The sequence below is a fragment of the Podarcis liolepis genome (genome assembly GCF_965112155.1).
Source record: "Podarcis liolepis genome assembly, chromosome: 7".
In the NCBI taxonomy this organism is placed as follows: Eukaryota; Metazoa; Chordata; class Lepidosauria; order Squamata; family Lacertidae; genus Podarcis; species Podarcis liolepis.
In genome coordinates, this window is record NC_139561.1 from 19,564,325 (window position 1) to 19,584,406 (window position 20,082).

The following is a 20,082-nucleotide window of genomic DNA, read 5'->3' on the forward strand; positions in this document are numbered from 1 at the left end:
GGGCTTGGATCCATGCCTCTGGATCTGGCGTGTGGGCACACATACAAACCTCTGGTATTTGCCCAGTTGGAAGGTAAAGGTAAAGGTAAAGGGACCCCTGACCATTAGGTCCAGTCGTGACCAACTCTGGGGTCGCGGCGCTCATCTTGCTTTATTGGCCGAGGGAGCTGGCATGCAGCTTCCAGGTCATGTGGCCAGCATGACTAAGCCGCTTCTGGCGAACCAGAGCAGCGCACGGAAACGCCGTTTACCTTCCCGCCGGAGGTATTTATCTACTTGCACTTTGACGTGCTTTCGAACTGCTAGGTTGGCAGGAGCAGGAACTGAGCAACGGGAGCTCACCCCATCGCGGGGATTCAAACCGCCAACCTTCTGATCGGCAAGTCCTAGACTCTGTGGCTTAACCTACAGCGCCACCCGTGTCCCATGGTTGGAAGGTAACCTACCACAAAAAGCGTTAAGGCGTTATTATCTGTTGCTCTGCCCACTTTTGCCTCTTGCTCCACCCTCCTCCGACACGCAGACCCCAAGAGGCTGCCCATGAAGAGACGTCCTTTCAGCCTAACCTGCTTTGCAGGGTTGTTGTGGGGACTGAACAAGTTATGTGCAGGGAGAACAATGTACGCCTCCCTTGAGAAAAAGGTGGGATAAAAATGTAGAAAGTAGACAAAACGAAGCCGCAATTCTCACAATTCTCAACCCTCCTGTGCAAGCAACTATGTAGTGCTGTCATGCGACTACTTTCAGTACCCATGATAATGAAGGAAGCCATGGATGCTTAAGGCAACATGATCCTGTTTTTAAATGTACAGGACAGGTGGGGTCTCAAAACCTTCCAACATGGAGACATCATCCTCTGCGAAGAGAAGCTTCCTTGTTTAAAAGCAGGGGGGGAGGGGGGTTGCCAATCTAAGCAATGCCAATTAAGGGGGGGGGGAATCCCTCCTTGAAGTTGTTCAGGAAACTGACACGCAGATTAGTCACAACCAGGATAAGAGTGAGAAGAGGACTTAGAAATCATCCAAGAACAACAGGCCAAAGGGGATTCTTCCTTATCATGAGCTGGGAATGTGCAGAGGGGGTGGGGTGGGGGTGGAATTCCTCCCCACTTCCGACAACCCGGCTGGTGAGGCAGCGTCCAGCAATGCGAGCACCCACTGATTTGGACAGACATGCCCAGGTTTTAGACACCCATCAGCAACACTTCCTATTGTTAAAGAGTCTGGAATTCACATCCCTGGGGAACTTGCAGTTCCACGGAATGCACATCCCCACATGACAAGTATGTTCTGCTACAGACTGTCTCCTCAGGCATTTGCGCAAGCCACCCGTGAGCTGCTGGCTGCCGCGGGAAAAAAATTAATCTGGGTGGGGTTTTTTTGTGGCACAATTCACAGAAGGTCCCGCTGCAGCCTGGTGATCCTGAAGGAGCCTCCACAGGTTTGCATGCACCTGGAATTCACATTCCAGAAATCTCAGCTTTCACCTAATTAAAAAAAGAGGAAAAGCCACCAAGTTCCTAACGATTGCAAAATGAAAGTGAGGGGTCGGCGTGTGGCGACATGGCACCAATCGTGAGCTGCTGATTAAGAACTTCTGGGGTTAAAGGGTAGGGCTTGCAACCCGCTGACCTTCCCAGACAAGGAGGAGGAGGAAGAAGATGTAGAAAAGATGCTCTGCTTGAGTGAATCATTAACATGCTCGATAAAGACTGTGGAACTGTGCTTTTCTAAAAACAAACAAAAAACAGTATGGGATATGCACATAATATATATTATTGACTCCATCCACTCTTGTTGTTTAGTCGTGTCTGACTCTTTGTGACCCCATGGACCAGGGCACGCCAGGCACTCCTGTCTTCCACTGCCTCCTGCAGTTTGGTCAAACTCATGCTGGTAGCTTCGAGAACACTATCCAACCATCTCGTTCTCTGTCGTCCCCTTCCCCTTGTGCCCTCAATCTTTCCCAGCATCAGGGTCTTTTCCTGGGAGTCCTCTCTTCTCATGATGTGGCCAAAAAATTGGAGTCTCAGCTTCAGGATCTGTCCTTCCAGTGAGCACTCAGGGCTGATTTCCTTCAGAATGGAGAGGTTTGGTCTTCTTGCAGTCCATGGGACTCTCAAGAGTCTCCCCCAGCACCATAATCCAAAAGTATCAATTCTTCGGCGATCAGCCTTCTTTATGGTCCAGCTCTCACTTCCATACATCACTACTGGGAAAACCATAGCTTTAACTATACGGACCTTTGTTGGCAAGGTGATGTCTCTGCTTTTTAAGATGCTGTCTAGGTTTGTCATTGCTTTTCTCCCAAGAAGCAGGCGTCTTTTAATTTCGTGACTGCTGTCACCATCTGCAGTGATCAAGGAGCCCAAGGAAGTAAAATCTCTCACTGCCTCCATTTCTTCCCCTTCCCCTTCTATTTGCCAGGAGGTGATGGGACCAGGGACCAGTGGCCATGACCTCTTAAGCGACACCAAAGAACCATCAATTGCAGGCTACTGCAGTCAACCACTTAGGAGGTCTTAGTTAAGCTTAGTCCTGACATCACACCAAACCATGGCTAAGGAAGGGCTGCAGCTAAGCGGTCAAGCATCTACTTTGCATGCGGAAAGTCCCAGGCTTGATCCCTAGCATTTCCATGTAAAGCTGGGGAAAGCGTTTATCTGAAACGCTGAAAAGTTGCTGCCATTCAAAACAGACACTTCAGATCTAGATGGGCCAATGGTCTGGGCTCAGTATAAGGTTGCTTCCTGTTTTCCAAAGCTTTAGTGTGGCTTGGTGAAATGTCCACATGAAAAACCATTGCTCACATTCCACATGAGCAAACCATCACTCACATTCCATATGAACAAACCATTGCTCACATTCCACGTGAACAAACCATTCCTTTCAAACAGTAATTAAAAAAAACCAGGGAATCAAAGGAATTTGGAACCCCAATTTGTGTACGTGTGATGCCAGCCAGGCGCAATCAATCTCCTACAAATAATGCATGAAAGCCTCTAACCTAGTTGGGGACGTGGCAAACGGTTTGCCAATTTAAAATTAAGGCGAAGGAGGCCCTGAACACTCTACAAGGAGGGCAGACCCCAGTGCACCATCACCAGCCCTTCTTGCCACACAATCTACAGACTACAGCATGTCACACCAAAGACAGAAGGCTACCAAAACAGCAGGCGAAGAGGCTGCCCCCAGGGGACTCAAGGCAAGAAGTCCAGGCAGAAGACTCACACTCCAAAAAGGTTGCTTCATCAGCCTTCAATGTTACGCAACTCAATTACAGAAAATTAAGATGCTAGGTAGGCAGAGATAACAAAATTAGCTGTGTTGGCTCATTGCAGAGAGAAAGAGAAAAATCCAGACCCATCAAAGTAATACCTCTATTAGGAGGAGCTAAAAAGAATCCTAAAAGAAGAAGGCTTCAGAGCTCATCTGGAGTCTTTGTCAAGTTGGAAGTTAAGCAAAATATGGGGTGGGAAGGGGGAGAGAGACCCTCTCCCTTTTTCTTTTAAGATTAATCCAACATGCACTTGGGTATATTCATCTTCTCTCAGATTATCCCTCCTGCTTTTTACTTAACATTCAGCTTGAGAAAGAGCCCTAGCGAACCTGAAAACTTGCTCACTTCTTTGTGATTTTTTTTTTTTTTTGGTATACATCTTTGTGAGTATCTTTTTTGCCAAGATATTCCTCTCTTACTCAAGAGGATAGGAAAAAATGGACCAATCCTGGGCAATGAGGACTGTGTATGCAGATTCTAATGCCCCGTTTTGCACACACGCAAAATCCAGATACTCTTAAAAATCAGGATTTAGAACTTCTGCTGTTAAAAACAAAGCACCCTTGATTTCAAAGAAACCCTATTTTCTACTTCCAGAGGATCCTCTGCAGTTCCTGGGAAGCTTCCAGTGAGGCAGTATGGAAGAGCTGTTACAAGGTACTGTACATGTTTGAACCTATATGTGTGTCCAGCACTCGTGTGTATTCCTACACACTACTACTAACAGGTCTGGGACATTTTGCTGGAGTTATGCATCTTTGATAGATATTTGTTTACTCTTAATCTTATAACCCCATAAAGTTGGTTTATTAGACAGCAACGTTGCAATATAACAGGCTTCCTCAACCTCGGTCCTCCAGATGTTTTTTGCCTACAACCCCCACCATCCCTAGCTAGCAGGACCAGTGGTCAGGGATGATGGGAATTTCAGTCTCAAAACATCTGGAGGGCCGAGGTTGAGGAAGCCTGCAATATAAGATATTTGGGATAAGTAATTTGTTCTGACACATATATTCCTTTGTTCTATCGTCCATTTCCTACAACTACCTGTCTGCTAGCTATTCTGTTTACCTTACTTAGCTGATAGTTGAAATAATATAATCCTAGTGAGAAATGACTAACTGATTATCTTTGTTTGCCAAGTTCAAAGTTTATCTTACTACAGTCTATGTGGAGCCCATTCTTCTTACAGGAAACACAAATTAAATTTTGCTAGTAACACAAGATCACTGTGCTCATCTTTACATAAAGTCTTAAGAGATCAGAAAGGCTTCCAGAATGCATTTTAGGATAAGGCCTGATACCAGGGTCAAGAAAGCTAACTGAGGGGGTATAGGATACCAAATGAAACCAACTGCACTGATGCCACAATCTACAGTGATAAACCACTGAAAGAGTTCAGATTGACAGACACTATTATGGAGCCACACCTACACAGCTTCAGAAATCGCACTGCATCATGGGCCTAAGGATAGAATAATGCCTTACCTCACAGGGCTGTTGTAAAACTACCGCTGAGATAGAAATCAGTGTAGAAGACAAACCACATGGTCTTTGTCAGGGGGCAAGACCAAGGCTAGGGCATCCTGAGTGGGAGCCCCTGTCCTGAAACTAAGGGGCTTGTCACAACCACAGCCCCACACAGCACGAACTTGCCTGATCTTGTTTTCAAGCCGTCGCTGTGAGTGACCTTTTGCATTCTAGAGGGATGGCCTGTAAGCGGACACTGTTTACACAGCAGTGTGCTGCCCCCAGCCAAAGGAATAAAGCGCTCTGCTCAACACCTGTGCCTGTAGAACCAAAGAACGGAAATTCTGATGGCTGTAGCGATCGGGTTTATTTTTTTTTAGTGAGCATGGCGCACTGGAAAGGGGGGGGGGGAATTAAGGCCGATTCGCATATGCATTGGCAACTCAGAACAATCACAACTGCAAGAAAAGATTCTTGCACAACAGTGAGACAAAGCTGTGCCGGCAAGGTGGCAAAATCCAGCTTATTTTGCAGAAAGCAACATCATTCTTATTATTACTGACCGAAGGAGGAATGACCGCTGGGAGGAGTGCAGAGACAAGAAATGCCATGGTGCATCTATAGCAGCACAGCCAGATGCTTTCATCTGTCCCAGCTGCAACAAAACATGTCTCTCCTGTCTCAATCTCTACATCCACAGCAGGTTGCAACCTTCCAACAGATTCACCCCCAAAAGGAGCACTCCTCCGTTGTCGAGACAGACAGATGCCAATAACCTCAGGGCAAGGCATAAAAATCGTATCCAGCAGGAATTCAGTTTAGCATGCCTGCACACACTCACATGCTTCCATAGGTCTTTGTTTTAATCCATAAAGGCTGGAATCTTGCATACTTTGAAAAGAAAAAGAAGAAAGAAAGGAGCTCAAAAGGTAATGTTCTCAGGAAGCTGACCGAGTGCTCCATGTGCAACCGCAGGAAAGCGCTCAGCTTTCAAGAGCTCTTAGCACCTCGCATCCATCACCTTGGAAATTCACTTTGCTAAGCGGTAAATGGGCTCCTTGCCCCAGCAGCAGCAAAGCACTTGCTTTGCATAGCAAAGGTTGAAGGTTCAGTCCTCTTGTCTCTAGTTAAGATGATCATATAACAGGTGCCAGGAAAGACTGTTTACCTGAGACTTTGGAGAGTCGCTGCCTGTCAGAGCAGGCAGCACTGGGTTAGATGGCCCAAGGGTCAGATTCATGCAAGTTAATGTTCTGTTTCAGGGATATTTTAAACTATAAACAAGCCTCTGTTCCACAAACAGTGGGATCATTTATTTTTAAGGGGGAGACTTAAAATGGAAGTATGGTGAGCCTGCCAACCAACCAAGTTGCCTGGTTTGCATGCCACACTAAACAATGGTTTGTTAGACTACAGCTTAGTGCCATGCATGAACCCTGACCAACAGCTTAGGCCCAGGGGTCAGCAAACTTTTTCAGCAGGGGGTTGGTCCACTGTCCCTCAGACCTTGTGGGGGGCCAGACTATATTTTTTTTGGGGGGGGGGGGAAATGAACGAATTCCTATGCCCCACAAATAACCCAGAGATGCATTTTAAATAAAAGGACACATTCTACTCAGGTAAAAACACGCTGATTCCTGCACCATCCACCAGCCGGATTTAGAAGGTGATTGGGCCTCATCCGGCCCCTGGGCCTTAGTTTCCCTACCCATGAGCTTGGCGGTGGCTTGCTTACTGCTAACAAACCACAATCTCAAACCATGGCTTGTTGTCAGTTGATAAGTCTGGATTTGCCTAACTGTGGCCAAGTTGTTACATGTGAACCCAGTACCATCCCTTAACAATGGCCCCCCATCCTGCCACAGACTCACGCCAAGCTACAAAGGCATGAGAAGCTGGAAAACGACCCAAACCTTGGAGAAAGATGGTCTGTTAAAATAAACCACAGCTTAAACAAACCATGGTTTAGCAGGAGGCATTAACCAGAAGAAAAGCTGCTTGATGTAATTTGTTGCAAAGTCTAGCAGAAGGATCTGCAGAGCAGTCCATGCCCCCCACAAAAACTGGCATTCATAGAGCTGAGGCACAATAGGCAATGGCTTCTTGGTGGTGGTGCCAGGACTGTCCCACACTGCTTGGGGCTGCTGATTCACCTGGCTTGCTGCTCTCTTTTAGTCTTTCAACACCATATTTATTAAGAATATAGGAAGTCAGATTGTCGGTCCACCTAACTCAGTATTGCCTACACTGGCTGGCAGCAGCTCTCCAGGGTTTCACGCAGGAGATGTTCCAGTTTTACCTGGAGATGCCAGGGATTGAACTTGGGACCTTCTGTCTGCAAAGCAGATGCTTTACCAACTGAGCTATGGCCCCTCCGGAATTCACATTAGCTTCTAACTAATATCCCTGACGCATCTGCAGATGTTTGCAATAGAACTCCATCACAACCACCTGTTGATGTTCCTTTTAAAAATATCTTGCTGCTTATTGTTATAAAAGACATACCATTTCATTGTTTTGTCTACAGCGGACTATTTTCTATTGTGCGAATGCCTCCCACCAAAAACCTTTGTAGAAAAGCAAAACCAAGGGGAGAGGACACTCAGCTAACAATTTTTTTAAAAAACGACCTAGCCTAGCAGTTCTCAAACTTTTCTGCGCCCACAAAGCACTTGAAAATTGCAGGTGGTCTTAGTGAACGTCTTAACAATTTTGCCACTTGATGTAACAGTTGTAACACTCTGTGCTAGGTACTGTATGATTTCTAACTGCATTTTTTATTGCTCCTTTTATTTCCCATATATTGCAGTCTTATCGCATTACGATGTGCATCCCGCAAATCAAATTGTGATGCAATAAAATTCAAGGTATAAGAAATCTAATACAAATATTTGATGCAGGCGTGCCACAGACCCCCTGAATGAAGCTTGTGGGCCATTGGTGGTCTCTGAACCACAGTTTTGGGAACTCCCAGCTTAGTTTGATAGTTATTCCAAGCCTGTTGCGTCTCTAAGTAGATTCAAAGGCAAGTAAGAGATGACATGATAGAAGAGGTGGCAGTGCAGAGAAAGTGGATAGGGAGCAAGTTTTTATTTCTCTATCGTAACACAAGAAATTGTGGACATCCAGCAAGGTTGAATAATGGAGGATTCAGGACAGATAAAAAAATGACTTATTGTTCAACTGTGGAACTCCCTCCCACAAGGATGGCCACTAACCAGGTGGCTTAGACAAATTCATGGAAAAAGCTATTGACGGCTACTAGCCAGGATGGTTAAGCTTTGCCCTCCGTAGTTGGAGGCAGGAATGCTTCCGAATACGAGATGCTGGAAACCAGGGGAGAGTGATGTCTTCTGATCAGGTCCAGATGTTTCAGTGGGAAACCTGCACGGCCTTTGAAAGAACAGGATGCTGAACTGCAGGGGCCACTGGCCTGATCCAGCAGGCTCTTCTTGCGTTCTTCTGCAGGGATGCATTGAAGCAAGACTGAACACCCCCCCCCCTGCCAAAACAACAACAACACAAGAGCACACCCACAGCCAGAGTTGCAGATGGCACAGCAGGGTCACTGTTCACGGCTGCTGCACTATTGAGTCTGGGATGCACGATTCCTTGCCATAAGTGTGCATTTAAGTAGCAAGAAGAGACAAGACAGAAATTCGTTTGGTACGTGTCAGCCGCAGCCTCCAAACATCCACCAAACATTCCCCCCACTTTTGCTTTTCCATGGAAGCGCGACTCTTCCTTTAAACCTCTTCCAGTTGCCCATCTGCACTCTATGCTTAAAACAATGTCATGTGACTTTAAGCAGCAGCAATGGCTTCCCTCCCAAAGGATTCTGGGAGCTGGAGTTTGTTTTGGCTTCCCCCATAGGTTTTATTATCCGTTCTTAACCTGAAGCACCACTAACTGGCCATGAAACTCTCTGAGTGTGACCTTGGGCCAATCCCTGCCTCACAGGGTTGTTGTGTGGGGATTAAATGAGGAGGGGGAGAACCATGCACGCCGCCTTTAACTCCTTGGAGAAAGAGATGGGTTTTAAATAAACACGTCAGGACAGACACACCCACACCCACACAATCAAAGTTTAGTAAAGATCAACATGAAAAACGGAGAGACGTGCTTCTCCCTCATAAGATTAGGATCATTCAATGAAGCTGGACTGTGGGAAATCCATGACAGGCTTTTGTTTTTAGCACAGCGCATAGTTACGGAATTCACTCCCTTGATATGTAAAGGGACCCCTGACCATTAGGTCCAGTTGTGACCGACTCTGGGGTTGTGGCACTCATCTCGCTTTATCCGGCGTACAGCTTCCGGGTCATGTGGCCAACAGGACTAAGCCGCTTCTGGCGAACCAGAGCAGTGCACGGAAACGCCGTTTACCTTCCCGCCGGAGAGGTACCTATTTATCTACTTGCACTTTGATGTGATTTCGAACTGCTAGGTTGGCAGGAGCAGGGACCGAGCAATGGGAGCTCACCCCGTTGCGGGGATTCGAACCACCGACCTTCTGATCGGCAAGTCCTAGGCTCTGTGGTTTAACCCATAGCGCCACCCGCGTTCCTCCCTTGACATGTAGTGATGGCTTTAAAGGAGGATTACAGAGGTCCATGGAGAAATCTACGGACAACAATGGCTACGTTTGATCAACCTGCACTCTGTGCCTCTGAACCCTGCTTGCTGAGAATCACAGGTGGGGAGAATTCTGATGCGCTCAGGTCGTGCTTCCCACTGGGGCATGTGGCTGGCGACTGAGGACAGGGTCCCTGGCTACATGGACCCCCTTCGGCCTGATGCCTATGCTGATGTGAGCCGTTCATCCAACAGGTTTAAGAGCGCCACTTGCACTGAGCATTGCACATGGTGTGCTGGAGGAGGCTGCATGCCCCGCCCAGAGCCATGCTTTGCACAAGACAGTATAGAGAAAGAGGGGAAACCAGGCACAGAAGCAATTAGAGGCCCTGCAAGTCACACGAGGAAACCGGAGTCATCTGGGTTCGACACAGGACAGGGAGACAGAGAGAACGGACCGAAGATGGCATCTTGCTTCCTAGTAATAAATTAGCACACTTGTCTTGTTCCTCGGATAAGACATGCTGTTCTCCAATTCTAAGACAAAGGCCTTTTCAGGTTTTATTTAAATGCGTCTACTGCCAGACCTGAAGTTACAGGAAGAGAAAGTTCTCCCTGGAGTCTCTTGCCCCCAATAGAGCTAGCTAGATGGACCAAGGGTCTAAGTCAAGCTTTTCCTAGGCTCCTATGGAGAGTGTGACGAGGGGCGTGGCCTGGAGAGAACTTCAGGGGCCACAAAGAAAGGCTTGGAGGGCCAGAGATGCCCCTGCGCTTTTAAGTGAACGTACAACACGCCAGCTTCCCAGGCAGCTCTCAGAACCAAGATTTCTCTGCCCCAGCTGAAAGGGCCGCTCCCGGTCAGTGTAGTTGACACTGAACTAGATGGACCAATCGCTTGACTCAATAGAAGGCAAGTTTCCTGTGCTGCTGTGACTAGGGCGCATTGCAAAATTGGCCAAATGGCATTCTTTCTCCAGAAGATTTCTTAGATCTGTCACCGGGACCCCTCTGTGACTCAGCACACATACTAAATAAATACTGCTCTCCCTTCGAGGTCGGACTTTTGTTTGTTTCTGTTTTACTCTGAAAGCTGAAGCGATCTCACCTGCAGAACGCCCTGACCTCTGGCTGGGAAGTGTTTCTCTGCAACACGCTAATTGTCCCGGCCTGCCAATAAAACGAAGCATGCTGTTGCTCAACCCTGCAGCTAATCGTTGGGGACAATTACAGGGCGCCCTCCCAACCCTCAGCTGCAAATTTCTCACGAGAAGAATGGCCTCTGGCACCTTCATCAGGTCAGCACTGCAAGATGGGTGAGACAACCGGCTGTACTCACTGCTAGTCCTACTCACTAGCAGACCCCTCAAAATGAATGGCCAGGAACCACCTCTAGCCCCATTCATTTCAATGGGTCTACTTGGAGCAGGACTTAAAAGTTAGAGACAATCCAACAGCAGAACGGCAATTTTTTTAAAAAAAATTAGAAGCCAGATTTTCACAAGAAGTATCATGCGCTTGACTCCTCTCTCTTAAGGCTACAAGGTCATAAATTACCGTACTTTTCTGTGTATAAGACTAGGTTTTTTTATTTAAAAATTCTTTTCAAAATTGTGGGCCGTCTCCTACATGGATACAATCTCCCTCCTTTTTCTCAATTTGGAGTCCCCCAAAATAGGGGGGGGCGTCTTATACAAGGGGGCGTGTTATACACAGAAAAAATACGGTATTTATTAATTAAATAATAATAATTGATTTTACATACCGCCCTATACCTGGGGGTCTCAGGGAAGTTCGCAGATTAATGTTTGGAAGGTGAGAGAAAGAGGTAGTGATTTGGGCATCTGGCTTCAAGGAACATAGGAAACTGCCTTATACCAAGTCAGGCAAGTTGTCCATCTAGTTCAGTGTTTCCCAACCTTTTTTGGGCAAAGGCACACTTGTTTCATGAAAAAAATCTTGAGGCACACCACCATTACAGCCCCGTGACGTCAGCGCGCAGCGTCACGCCGGGAGGGACATGAATTGCTAGCAAATTACATAATCACCTCCTTGAGGGCTGGCTCATCTTCTCCGAAGGCAGAACCCCATTAATTAACAGCACAGACTCACACCATAGCCAAGACGAGGGGGAAAAACCTCAGTCATGCACAGTCATGCACATGTGGGGGATAAATGAGGACGAAGACCGGGCAGAGAGCAGGGTTCAAATCACCCCACCTGGCCAGGACAATCCCTGGGTGCTCCCTTGGGCCACTCACCTGACCCACCTCGCAGGGCTGTTGTTGCAAGGATAACACGGGGAGAACCACGCGTGCCCCCCGGGAGCTCCTTGGAGGAGAAAGCGGGCGATGAATGCAATGCACGAAATATATGAGAGGCGATCAGGTTTTGCAGGTGAGGGGCCCCCGCCAGCCTCCGCTTCCAACACCCGGCGCAATGACGCCGAAGTTTCCCCCCGGGCTCGGCTCGGGGAGCAGCGCTGCTCCCCCCCGGCTCCCCTTCGCCCTCCCGGTTCTCTCTGCCGCCCACTGGGGACCCCCCTCACCTGCCAAGTCCGGAGCGCCGGTGGAAGTTGCATGCATGCATGCAGGGCGCCGCGTTGCCATTGCATTGCACTGCACTCCATGCAACGCCTGCACGCATGCATTGCCTTGCACGCCCGCCAAGGGGTCTCCCCGCGGTCCGATGCGTCCCCTCCGGTGCGGATGCAGCATTGCAAAAATAACCCCCCCCCCGACGCAGCCCTACCTGGGGGGCAGCCTTCGCCTCCGCCGCTCCGCCTCCGCCTCCGCGGGGATCCCCGGGCTCCATCCTGCCGCCCGATCTCCGTGGGGGCGCAGGCAGGCTGCACGGGGTCTGCGCGGAAGAGCCCCTGCCCGCCCGGCCGCCGCCGCTGCGCTCATTCCATGGCCGGGAGAAGAGCGCTTCAAACAAAACGCCCGGCCCGCCAGGCCACGCTGGGAAACGTAGTTTGCGCACCCCGCGCGGGCGCGGAGCCCAAGGGTGAGGGGACTACGGATCCCGGCAGCCCCCCGCGCCGGGGACGGAGGGGGAGAGGCCGGGTGCAGGGATGGAGGGACGGGTGGGCGAGCGAGTGAGTGAGTGGCAGCCGCCAAGCCTTGGCCGAGAGCCAGGAAGGGCCTCCCCGGAGAAGGAGGAGGAGGAGGGAGGCGCAGAGCGGGAGGGAGGGAGGGAACCCCAGGGGTCATCTAGTGACGGTGCCCCAATCGAAAATTTGACTTTTTTAAAAAAATAAATCTTTCGAATTTTTTAATTTTTCCCGCGGCACACCAGGCAACATCTCGCGGCACACTAGTGTGCCGCGGAACAGTGGTTGGGAAACACTGATCTAGTTCAATATTGTCTACACTGGATGGCAGCAGCTCACCAGGGTTTCAGCCAGGACTCTTTCCCAGCCCTACCTGGAAACACTGGAGTTTGAACCTGGGACCTTCTGCATGCAAAGCAGATGCTCTGTCCCCTTATCTTTCAAGTGGTTTGGACTCCTTCACATGCCATGGCTTCAATACCTATAAAGCTGTTGTACTGCTGAGAGCAACTGGCACAAATTCAATCGACAAGGCAGCATGAACACAACCTGAACAGGAAGCATCCTAGCTGACAGATCAGTCTTCCTTATACTACATGCAGGGCCAGGCCAGCCAGATGTGGTGCAGATGTTTTGGACCACAACTTCCACCAGCCTCAGACACAGTTGATGGACTCGCCTCTACATTGTTCCACTGAACCATGTTTAGCTGGTGATATATCACGATGTAGCAAACCAGAAATCACCCACCCCGATGGGCGCTCACTTCTGAAACATCTGGAGAGCACCAGGTTGGGAAAGGCACCACTGGCAAAGCGTTGGGTCCTAGCAGAATACTTTCATTGAACACACACCTCAAAGGCAGAAGCTATGGTTTTCCATACTATGGTTTGTTTTTCTTTTTTACAAAACAAATGTATTTCTATGAGAAAGACAATATATATTCTCTCTAAATATGGAATATGGTGGGGAGGGCGGGGATAGGGCTGTGATGTTTTAAAACGCTTCAGCTACTAGGTGAATATAAAAAAACTTTCAAGAAGCTCCCCTAAAATCAGGCAGATCCCCCCCTTGCAAGTAATTCAAGGTATTGCAGGTCGCAAGCACCATCCTAGAAGAGGCATCCCTGCCTTCACATCTATAAAGGAATGTGTTTCCTCAACAATATATTTAAGACATGTACATTCACCATCTAAATTAGGAGTAGGGAACTTTGGATCTCCTAATGTTGGACTCCAATTCCCATCATACCCAGTCAGCATGCTCAATGGTCAGGAATGGTGTGAGTTTTAGTACAGCAGCACCCAGAGGGTCCACAGGTTCTGGTCTAAAGGCTCCTTGGAGCTGGGAGCACCAGCCAGAAAAAGGAGGCTCACTGTTGTGTCTCTGCACGAATGCCTGCTCTGGCTTTTAATTTAATTAAACATGGCTGGGAAAGAATAATAATAATAATAATTTATTATTTATACCCTGCCCTTCTGGCCAGGTTTCCCCAGCCACCCTGGGCGGCTTCCAACAGAATATTAAAATATAGTGGTACCTCGGGTTAAGAACTTAATTCATTCTGGAGTCCGTTCTTAACCTGAAACTGTTCTTAACCTGAGGTACCACTTTAGCTAATGGGGCTTCCCGCTGCCACCACGCTACCGCCGCGCAATTTCTGTTCTCATCCTGGAGCAAAGTACTTAACCCGAGGTACTATTTCTGTGTTAGCGGAGTCTGTAACCTGAGGTACCACTGTACAATAGTCTATTCACCATTAAAAGCTTCCCTAAACAGGGCTGGCTTCAGATGTCTTCTAAAAGCCTGGTAGTTGTTTTTCTTTTTGACATCTGGTAGGAGGGCGTTCCACAGGGCAGGTGCCACCACCGAGAAGGCCCTCTGCCCGGTTCCCTGTAACCCGGCTTCTCGCAGCGAGGGAATCTGCTACCTTTCCGATGGTGGTGGACTAAAAACTCCCATCCACCCCAGTCAGCATGGCCAATAGTCAGGGACAACGGGAGTTGTAGTCCTGCAACACCTCTAAGTCACCACATTGGCTATCTGTGATGTAAACACCTTTTTTACGCTTTGTCCTTCTGAACTTCTTTGTAAAAAACAACCCTTACCTGCAGATCCAGACAAATTGAATCAACTAAAAGCTAACCTGATTAATAGAAATAGACATACAGGTTAGGGATCCCACCCCCAAGACACACACTTCAGAGCAAGAAGCAAAGCCGGGGGGGTCATAAAGGGCCCAAGAGCAGGCAAATCGCTCACTGCAACCTCTCTGTCTCGCAGAACTGCTGGGAGAAGTCAGGACCTAGCTTAGCACTGCCTGCACTGACTGGCAGCAGCTCACCAGGATTTCCAACAGAGAGTCTCTCCCAGGCCTGCCTGGAGAGACAGGGGGTTGAAAGTGGGACTTTCTGCATGAAAAGCATGTGCTCTGCCACCAAGCTACACAGCTGCCCCATGAGCTCAATTTGGGACACAGGTAAAGGATGCAGAAGAACAGGCCCCAGGCTGATGGGAGCTGCGGTCTAAACAAAAACATCTGGTGCTCCTGGGTAACAGCAAACGCTTTTGCAAAAGCAATCAGGCAAGCTCCAACTTCTCAAATGCTGGTTCTTCTCCTCCCTTCACTCCACTCCTGCCCCAAACAAGCAAAGCCCACAGAGATATTTCCGAGCCCCTTTCTATAGGGATTCAGCAACAGGGCAGCTGGCTCCCCAGCTCAGCCCAGTGGCTTGGTGGGTGGCCTGTGGCAAGTCATTCTCCAGATGTACAGAGAGAATGGAAAAGCCTCCGAAGTTTGGAAGGTTCCCAGGGTCTGGGAAACATGACGATGGCACCAAATGCTTTTTCAGAGGCCAGAGGTTTTCTCAAGGAGGCCAGTTCCAGATAGGATGCAGAAACCAGACACCGGTGCGAGCGGTGGCTCCCCAGAGGACTACCTCGCAAGGTTGATGGGAAGATCGAGCAGGCAGAAAGGGGAAAAAGTGCCCACATGAGCATCTGAGAGTCAAGCTATGTTTGCTTCTGTAAGAGCAACTGTTTTAAGAGACCTCGAGAATGCCTGAAATATCTGTCAAAGTGCTGCCACTTCTAGTAGTGCTAAGATCTAATAAAAACTACAAGCCCAGAGTGAGATCCAGCTGTCAGCCATGCCCTTTCTGATTACAATTTCAATGGGAGGGTCTATGATCAATGGGAATCAAAACTCCCAATGTGAAGAACTGTGGCTCAGAGGGAAAACACTTGGCTCTGAATGCCAAAGGTACAATTCTCAGCCTCTCCAGGCGGGGCTGGGAAGACAGAAGCCCCAGAGGAACAGCTGCCAGCCAGAGTAGACAATACTGAGCAAAGATCTGACTTAGAAGAAAGCAGCTTCCTAGAAGTGCTGGATCGTGGCTTTCAGGAATCGGTTATACAGGCAGCCATGAGTAGGAAGAAATAAATGTTTTTCCTGGCTTTTAACACACACACCAAATCGCCAATTTGCTCAACTTTTTGGAGAATGCATAAGGCCATCCCAGGGTTTGTCAGCTCCAAAATTATCCCACACTTCTTTCTGCAAGACGATTCATACAACGATCCTTTACTTACTTAGTAAAAAAGACACACGGACAGGACTTTTTTAAGAGTCCAGGAAGTGTGCCCAAGACTGCTGTCTCAACATTATGCCATTTGAAAAGCAAAGAAATAACCAAAAGGGCATTTTTATTTTGCTAAAGAGCTTTCAGCCTCTTACAACAACATCTGGGCGAGTCAAACACTCAGCGAATCCTTTGATCCGGAGAGGATGAAAACTCTTCTGCATTCACACGCAGCTAAAGGGGCAGCGACTCCGAATCAAGAGACTCCAAGTTTACAGGAACAGGGAGGGGTAGGAGGGAAAACACAACTCCCTTTCGCGGATATATCCCACCACTTTCCGGTCTTACCTCCCAACAAATCCGGGGCACACCATTCCGAGGTAGATCTTTTTATTATTATTATTCCTCCTGAAGCCTGCTCGTGGATCAGAGGTTTTGTTGGCGGGGGTTGCAAAATAAGGCTTCTCGTCAACTCTGCGGTTGCAGGACAGTTGGGTTCTTTTTCCTCCTCCTACCCTGAACAAAGCGGCCAAAGAGTCTTGCGAGCAATATTGCAAATCTCTCTCTGTGTGTGTGCTTGCATGCACACGAGCTCGGAGCATGTACCTCGGGGTGGGTTGCAAACTCCGTGGACGACGAAGGCGGCAGCGAAGCCCCGGGTCTCTCGGATCGCCTTCACTCCCAGCGCTCCCCGCCTTGAATCCGACGCCAGGCCAGAGTCTCCGCTACTAAGAAGCCGAGCAGCGTCGCGTCACATGGGCTCCAAATAACCTCCCAGCTGCCCGGCCCAGCTCCTCCTCTTAAAGGAGACCAAGAGGGCAGGGCGCAGGAGGGGAGGGGCCGGGCGATTGCAAAGGACTGGATCCCAGCGATGCAATACACGCACGTTTCCTTCCCCGGGAGTAAAACTCCTATGGGAACCGCACGAGTTCATCTTTTCGCGTCAGCTGGGAATTGCAGCATATGTTGAAGCAATCCCGGCCTATGAAAGGCAGTGCGGTGCACTGGTTAGAGTCCCGGGTTCAAATCCGGCCCCCTCGGCCATGAAGCCCACTGGGTAAGACGCATATAGGCCAATTTGAGCTCCTTGGGAGGAAAAGGTGGGACAGAAATGTGATAAATGAGTAAAATAAATCAAGGACACTGAAAGCACATGGCTCCCTTCCCCCCCCCAAAAACCCCACTGGGAACTAAGGGTGCTGTGAATTGTAACTCCGAGGGAAACTACAGTTCCCAGGACTAGGAGCTGGGGGGGGCTGGGTTCAAAATCCCCCACTTGGCCATGAAGCTTACTGGACCTTGGACCGGCCACTGCCTTTCTGCAGAGTTGTTGTGGAGATTAAATGGGGGGTTGGAGGAAGAACCATGCCATCCTACTTTAGCACTTTGGGAGAAAAAGGTGGGATAGAATAAAGGACTAGGAGTGCATACTCCAGGGGTATATTGGGACTACAACTCCCACCGTCCCTGACTACTGGTCATGCAACCCGCTGGGGTACCGCTAGGCGTTCGGGGAACCGAGCAATATCGGGTGGGCGCCACGCTGTCCATCTCTGGCGTGGGCGATTGTTGCTGTTGTTTACATTCTATGCAAATAGTTCCAGTTTGTTTTTTTCAGAGATGCAATTGCCGTCGAGGTGTTTTTGTGGCGGAAACAACTAGTCTGAGATGTTCCGTGGGAAACGATTCACAGAGGAAATTGATAGTAATTAACTGTTTTCTGGATGGTATTCTTGCGTGGCGAGCTTAATTGCTTTGATGAGATGCTCCGTGGGAAACGACTTTTTAAATGAGATCGATAATAATAATCGCCGTAGTCACCGTCGAAGTCATCCGAAAGGGCACACCCTTACGTGGGAATAAAGGTTTTAGGAATGTAGGCGCTCAAGGTAGGTTCACACGGCGCACAGAACTAAGCCGGTTTACTCGGGAGTAAGCCCCTCCGTCGCTTTTTCGTGGAACTTGCCTCCAAGTTACCAATGCAGATCGGGTTGCAGTCTTAAGATCGGGTCCAAGTAACTTCTACTCAAGAGTAGGCCCGTTGAAATTCATGGCATTGGCTTATTTATTTACTGCATTTATAGCCTACCTTTTCCTCCAAGGAGCTCAAGGTGGTGTAGATGGTTGTGTGTCCCCCATTTCATCCCCACAATAACGCTGTGAGGCAGGTTAGGTTGTGAGGCAGCAGCTGGTCTTTGGTGTCCTAGTTCAACACTCTAACCACTACACAACGCTGCCTCAGCACCATTAATTTCAATGAGTCTACTCTGAGTATATCAGCTACTTAGTACAATTGCAAAGCATGCTTATCTGAGTGTAAATGCCACTAAACTCGATGATGGGCAGTTGAGGATCGAACCCATAAGCAGCAAGGCTACAATGCAGTTCAGTGCATGCTTTTCTTGGGAGCAAATTCTTTATACAGTGGTACCTCAGGTTAAGTACTCAATTCGTTCCGGAGGTCTGTTCTTAACCTGAAACTGTTCTTAACCTGAAGCACCACTTTAGCTAATGAGGCCCCCTGCTGCTGCCGCGCCGCCAGAGCACAATTTCTGTTCTCATCCTGAAGCAACGTTCTTAACCCAAGGTAATATTTCTGGGTTAGCGGAGTCTGTAACCTGAAGCGTCTGTAACTCCAGGTACCACTGTAATCAATACAGCATTTACGTACAGGTCAGCTATATACAGTATAGACAAGGAGGTTGAGATCCAGTGATGCACACTTCCCTGGGAGTAAATTCTATGGAAGTCAATGGCACTTGCTGCTCAGGTAAGTTTACAACACACCCTTAGCCATGTTTACTCGGGGGTAAAAGTATCTCTGCGTTCAAATGAGGTTTACTTCCAAGGAAAGACCTTAGCTCAGCATTAGCTTTGAACACAGAAAGTCCCAGGTTCAACGATTCTGTGGGCCAGGAGAAAAAACTGTGGTGATTCAGATGCATTCTGCATGTGCTCAGAGGTACGATAGTCTTTTTGCATTTGCTGGTGCTGAGCTCTGGTACCGAAAAGCAGACCAGGAGGCGGGTGAGGGAAGAGCACTCTTTTAGTTCTCCTTGGAAAAGACAGGGACAGTTGCTCTCAACATAAACCACCTCACAGGGTTGTGGTGAGGATAAAATGTAGGAAAGGGGGAAGACACAAGTGTGCCACCTTGAGCTCATTGGAAGAAAGGGAATATAAATGTAATAAACAACTGCACAGCTCTGAAAGCTAAGCAAAGCCTCCATATATAGAAGCAGTATATCTCAGAGAACCAGATGCTAGTGGAACACTAGGTTTAAAACTAGCTGTCAGACAGGGAGACTCAACTCCAGAACATAGAAAAGGAATAAGAGAGCGCCTCTAATTTCATGCACAGTACGGTAAATTTCAATCATGAATGAGAAACCAGAGGCAAGGCCTCTTGCATCTTGAGATTTAGGCTACAATCCATATCACACTGAAAGAGAGTGTCAGGCTCAGTAACACTTATTATTGATGTATCTGAAGAAGTGTGCATGCACACGAAAGCTTATACCAAGAACTAACTTAGTTGGTCTTTAAGGTGCTACAGGAAGGAATTTTTTTATTTTGACTTATTATTGAGTAAGCACATTTAGGATTGATGGCTCCTTACAGGGCAGAGCATCCTGATCAGAAAGCATCATTTCCAGAGTGTGTCTTGATTTCCACCTTCCTCTGTCAATTGAACCTCTGATTTTTCATAGACAGTTACATGGTGGCATACCATTCCCTTGCTACAAAGACTGGAGGTTAATAGCCGGGGTGGGGGGTGGGGTTGACTGATGTTTCCATCAATAGGAGCTAATGGGTGGGAGATGGTCTCTTGATAACTGGGGATCTCTCTGTTTTGGAATGAGCTGCCCATCAGAGTTTGGGGAAAGTGGCAACCCTGTAAGAGAGGAGGGTGCAGGGATATGTGACAATCAGCAGTTGAAGTGTGGGAGAGCCAAACACTCTGTGTGGAGGCTTTGGCGACTTGCAAAGTTGTATGTATAGCAAATTTTACAACAACAAAAGCTTTTAAAGTCTTGGCCAAAAGAAAGCAAACTTACATAGCACTGAATTACTTGACATGCAGGAAAGCAAGGAACAGGTGACAATATTCAGCTCATAAAATCCACC

The 20,082-nt window shown here is 48.3% G+C and overlaps 1 protein-coding gene across 2 annotated transcripts in view; it reads right to left on the reverse strand.

The window, feature by feature from the left end:
- The window catches only part of SPSB1 (splA/ryanodine receptor domain and SOCS box containing 1), a 36,581-nt gene extending 19,855 nt beyond the window's left edge, over positions 1–16,726 (reverse strand). The window contains exon 1 of one of the 2 annotated variants that reach the window (XM_083513284.1): positions 16,303–16,726. The gene's annotated coding sequence lies outside the window, so the exon portion shown is untranslated. The remainder of the gene's footprint in view (positions 1–16,302) is intronic. The other variant, XM_083513285.1, reaches the window with a different exon arrangement.
- Between the last annotated feature and the right edge of the window lie 3,356 nt (positions 16,727–20,082).